The sequence below is a fragment of the Mustelus asterias genome, chromosome 15 (assembly GCF_964213995.1).
Source record: "Mustelus asterias chromosome 15, sMusAst1.hap1.1, whole genome shotgun sequence".
Taxonomy (NCBI): Eukaryota; Metazoa; Chordata; class Chondrichthyes; order Carcharhiniformes; family Triakidae; genus Mustelus; species Mustelus asterias.
The window spans coordinates 64,261,202-64,267,201 of record NC_135815.1 but is presented as its reverse complement, the minus strand read 5'-3'; positions in this window follow the sequence as shown (position 1 = coordinate 64,267,201).

The window sequence follows — 6,000 nt, the reverse complement described above, 5'->3', positions numbered from 1 at the left end:
GCCCTGGTGTGACCACCTAATGATAGCACCTCCTCATTCTCCCGTAACAGCCTAAGATCCTCGAGCTGCAGTTCCAGCTCCCTAACACGGGCCCTCAGGAACCGCAGCTCGACACACCCCTCACAGATGTGGATGTCCGGGAGGCCAGGTGCCTTCAGGGCCTCCCACATCCTACACTGTGAGCTCATCCCCTTTATTCACTATACTCCTGGCATTAAAGTAAACACATCTCAATCCTTTGGTCTGAGCTCTCCCCTTCTCTATCCCCCGTCCATCCTCCCTCTTGCACTGTCTCTAACCCTTCTCTGTTTGCGAGTTAACTTCCTCGCTCCCAGTCACCTCGTCTCGATCCCCTCCCCCCAACCTATCTAGCTTAAACTCTCCCCAGGAGCCTTAGCCAACCTTCCTGCCAGGATATTGGTCCCCCTGGGATTCAAGTGCCACCTGTTTTGTGTGTACAGGTCACACCTGCCCCTAAAGAGGTCCCAATAGTCCAGGAACCTGAATCCCTGCCCCCTGCACCAGTCCCTCAGTCACACATTCATCCTCCACCTCATTCCATTCCTGCCCTCACCCTCCTGTGGCACAGGCAGCAATCCTGAGATTACTACCTTTGCTTTCCTCCTCCTCAGCTGTCTCCCTAATTCCCTATACTCTCTTTTCATGACCCCTTCCCCCTTCCTACCCACATCAGCGGTACCAATATGTACCGCTACCTCCGGCTCCTCTCCCTCCCACCTCAGGATCTCTGGGACTCGATCAGCGACATCCTGGATCCCGGCCCCACGCGAGACTCCCACTTGCCTCCGCAAAAACGCCTGTCTGACCCCCTTACTGTCGAGTCCCCGATTAACACTGCCTTCCTCCTCTTTTCCTTAGCCCTCTGAGTTACAGGGCCAGACTCCACTCCGGAGACACGGCCACTGCTGCTTCCCTCAGGCGGGCTGTCCCCCCCAGCAGTACTCAGGCAGGAGTACTTGTTGTGTAGGGGCACATCCACCGGGGTGCTCTCAATCACCCGAGCTTTACCCTTCCTGGCCGTCACCCACTTGGCCTCCACCCGTGGCCCTGGTGTGACCACCTGATGATAGCTCTTGTCTATCACCTCCTCATTCTCCCTCATCAGCCTAAGATCCTCGAGCTGCAGTTCCAGCTCCCTAACACGGTCCCTCAGGAACCGCAGCTCGACACACCCCTCACAGATGTGGATGTCCGGGAGGCCAGGTGCCTTCAGGACCTCCCACATCCTACACTGGGAACAACACACTGGCTTCACACTCATATTTGACCCTTTTTACCAAGGTACACAGAGAAAAGTAAATAAGAATTAAACACTAAGAAGTAAAACTCACCCCTGCTCGCCCTGTCCCCCGATGCCCTGTGAGCCAAAGCCCTTACAGCTTACACTCTGCTTCCCACTCACTCCGCTGCCCGCTCCCGACGCTGCCCGTTGTACACTGCGGCCTCCCTTTTAAACCTCCCGCGCACTTTAAAAAAACTCCCAGCCCTTCCCAGGCCACCGTGCGGCCTACTTCCTTGTTAAAGGTTCAACTCGGGAATTAAAAAAAAAATTAAATCATTAATTAAGAGAAACCCCGCAAAATGTATGGGAAAAAAAATGATATCTCTTACTCACTGTACTCCTGCCACAATTCACTCCTCTCAGCCTTGCTCCAGACAAACAATGTTCTCCTTGCATATCCGTTCCTGAACTTCCCGTGGGCTGTTGGGGGCCTGTAGTATACCCCCAGCATAGTGACTGCGCCCTTCCTGTTTCTGAGCTCCACCCACAGTGACTCGTTACCTGACTCTTCCAAATTGTCCACCCTCTGTACTGCTGTAATATGTTCCCAAACCAGCATTGCTACTCCCCCACCTCACCTAGCCCCTTCTCTGTCTCGCCTAAAACACTTATACCCTGGAATATTTAGCTGCCAGTCCTGTCCTCCTTTTAACCAAGTCTCCGTCACTGCAACCACATCCAAGTTCCGCGCAAGCATTACCATAGAACCATAGAAAATTACAGCTCAGAAACAGGCCTTTTGGCCCTTCTTGTCTGTGCCGAACCATTTTTTGCCTAGTCCCACTGACCTGCACTTGGACCATATCCCTCCACACCCCTCTCATCCATGAACCCGTCCAAGTTTTTCTTAAATGTTAAAAGTGACCCCGCATTTATCACTTTATCCGGCAGCTCGTTCCACACTCCCACCACTCTCTGCGTGAAGAAGCCCCCCCTAATATTCCCTTTAAACTTTTCTCCTTTCACCCTTAACCCATGCCCTCTGTTTTTTTTCTCCCCTAGCCTCAGCGGAAAAAGCCTGCTTGCATTCACTCTATCTATACCCATCAAAATCTTATACACCTCTATCAAATCTCCCCTCAATCTTCTACGCTCCAGGGAATAAAGTCCCAACCTATTCATTAGGGCTCTAAGCTTGTCTGTCTTGCCCGTGACGCTCCTTGCATTGAAGCAGATGCATTTCAGACCTCCAGGCCCACTGAGGTCATCCTCCCCCAGAATGCTCTTCCTCTTAGATAGCCTTGTCTTGGCCCCAACCTCGTCCCCAGCCTTTATGCTTATTGACCTATTGTTCTGATCCCCACCCCCCTGCCACATTAGTTTAAATTAATCAGATTGCTCTCTGCCATGTTCTGTTATTTGTGATCACCTTGGTAGGTGTCCTTTGGATAGCTGAGACTGGAGAGCCCTGGCCTGCTTTTGGGGTGCTGCAGATGTGATGGTGCCAAACCCCTTGGCCTATGGGGCTAGAGCTGGTTCGGTCACAGGAAGAGGGGACTTGGATGGCTTGGACATCCCAGAGTCCCTGGGTGGAAGATGTTGGGCTATGCATCAGTTTCTCCTCCTTATGGGTGCTCGAGGCTCTTGGCTTCCTCCTTGTGATAGTGGGGCAGCTGGAGTGAGGTTGAGATGCCCTGACATCCTCTGACATTGGCACTCATGGATGTCCACAAGTGCCTGCACCATGGAGTTCATGTCTTGCATCATGGAGTGCATGATGGACTCGAGTAAGTTCGAGGGAAATATCTCAGATAAATTGCGTTGAAGAGGTGTCATAGCTGTCACCCACACCAGTGCACATACTCGCTCCTCAGTGGGAAAACTAGTAGGCAGGTTTCTGGGTCACTCACTGGTGATCCACAGCAGGTAAATGCAGGGATGATCAAAAATCAGATACTCTGAGGGATGCTGGGACCCCAGGACTCTGCTGAGCTTTGGTCAAATGACATGTCTCTGTGTTTGGTTATTCCACAACTGCTGGAGCTACAAAGGCAGAGTTGTGAATATCAGGAAGGGATATTAGCATCCCACCTCGGACTGCAAGGCTGTCTGGAGGAGTCCCATAGCATTCTGTCCAAGGAGATGGTGCCGTCACTGCGTGGCAACTAAGCCAACACGGAGGGTGGCATCCACAGTGGAGAGTTTGATGCTGGATGTCCACTCTGTGTTTCAGGTCATGTACTCCATGGCTGAGGACGCGAGCTGCATGGTGCAGGGCATCAACTGCATGATGCACGCATTGTGGGCATACATGAGTTTCAATGCCAAAGCATGGATCTTACTCCAGCTGTCTCTCCATCCAATGGAGGACCGGTGCACCCACAATGGAGAAAATCATCTGTTGTTTAGCTAAGGGCCTTCCACCAAGGAGACCCTGGAGATGGCTAGTCAATCTGACACCACCTTCCTGTGACTGACACACTTTCAGCCCCACACACCAAGGAGGGCAGCAATATAACACCCATGCTGCCTGAAAGCAAGCCCAGATCTTCAAAGTGTTGGCCCTTCAGAAGGCAATCACCAAGATCATCTCAGGCAGCAGGCTGCCTCATCCTCAGCGGTGTATCCTGATGAGTGCAACAAAGGAAGCAGTAGGTTTAGGAAGGCAAAAAGGTCCCCTGTGCAGCCCTAAAATGAGCTGCAAGCATAAAAGTTCAGTGTGGCTATAACCTTCATGCAATGGGTGACCTCCCAGTCTGTGTAGCGCCAACTCCTGCATGGCCTGGCACAGGTAGTCCACTGTTCCTTGTGTATTCATCTCCGGCACTGGACCTCTGACATCTGGAGGTATGTTGTTCTTCTCCAGTGCACTCGTGCCAGGTAGTGTCACCTCCGAGCCCCTCCCATGTGTGGCCCTCCCGCTGGTAACTCAGCGGGCCTTGCCACCCCCTCCCCTGCATCGTGCAGGTCCTGTCCATGTGCAGTGACATGTTAATGTCCTCTTTCCTGTTCCACTGCAATCAAAAGCATAGCCAGCTCCACAGGCTCCATATCCTCACACTGCAAGAACTGTGAGCATAGAACATAGAACAGTACAGCACAGAACAGGCCCTTCGGCCCACGATGTTGTGCCGAGCTTTATCTGAAACCAAGATCAAGCTATCCCACTCCCTATCATCCTGGTGTGCTCCATGTGCCTATCCAATAACCGCTTAAATGTTCCTAAAGTGTCTGACTCCACTATCACTGCAGGCAGTCCATTCCACACCCCAACCACTCTCTGCGTAAAGAACCTACCTCTGATATCCTTCCTATATCTCCCACCATGAACCCTATAGTTATGCCCCCTTGTAATAGCTCCATCCACCCGAGGAAATAGTCTTTGAAGGTCTGGGCTTGCTTTCAGGCAGCATGGGTGTTATGTTGCTGCCCTCCTCGGTGTGTGGGGCTGAAAGTGTGTCAGTCACAGGAAGGTGGTGTCAGATTGCCTAGCCATCTCCAGGGTCTCCTCGGTGGAAGGCCCTTGGCTAAACAACAGATGATTTTCTCCAGTGTGGGTGCACCGGTCCTCCATTGGATGGAGAGACAGCTGGAGTAAGATCCATGCTTTGGCATTGAAACTCATGTATGCCCACAATGCGTGCATCACGCAATGAGGAGTCTTGTCAAAAGCTCTGACCCATTGTCTATTAAGACACTGATGTCTTTTTGCTTATGTGAGAGCCTTACCATGAGCTTCACCCCTTTACTGAAACACAATGGCCATGTTCCCACATAAGCCTCTCCCAACTCCACAGAACAGATCGGCATCTACCACTTTACTGGCCTGCAGAATCCCCCCAAGGTGAGGATAGAGGGCACTTGCTTCATTGATTTAACCTGTGTGCTGACTTTCCCGGAGGCTGAAGCGCAGTCACAACACTTCTCATTTCATGGCTGCCTGCTGAGTTCTTGTTACCGTTGCTCCTTATTTTTTTTTTTGGGCTAAACCTGTGTCACCACTGCCTTAATTGAGAAGTGAGTGCAAGCCATGTATTTCAACGCTTCAAGTCTCAGCTCTCAAAGGGTTAACTAGTGGATGCCAATCAGTGGTATTACTTTACATGGGCATCATTGACTCGTCAGGGAAGGGTCGGGAGTGTTATTAGGAAAGTGGCTACCGCTATTACAGGCAAGGCTCACCTGATTTATTACAAGCCTCCAGATTGCACTCAATTTGATTCCTAACTAACTTGCATCCCCCCAAGCTCCCATGGGTAGCGAATCTTATGAGTCTTCCATCTTGTACACCCAGCGACCGATGATAACATCCCTGATGGTCTGGCCTCCCAGACCATGGAGAGCATTCATCCACACTGCTCTTGCCCTACAGCTGTCCCTTGCAGCCTGGGAGTGAGGGATAAATGTGACTGGTCTCGTCATCCCCCGTGTCAGGGTCCTATTGCCCTCATGGAATTAATCAGCATCTCATCTCATAGACCTACACATTGCTCTTCCCACCTGGAGTGTCACCAAACCCCACTTAGGGACCTCGCAGTCGCCTACCATGCTGACCCTGTGGTTTCTCCCCCACACAGTTACAGCTGCCACCCCAGAAAGGCAATCCCTCTGAGGAAACATTAGTTAAACCCCAGCAAGGGTGACCTACAGGTGAGGGGCATGAAAATTGGGAAATGAAATTTCACTGGCAAGATCTCGGGAGTTTGGGTCCGCATCACCATTTATGCTGACAGTTAACATGGGCTCAAAATTCCACC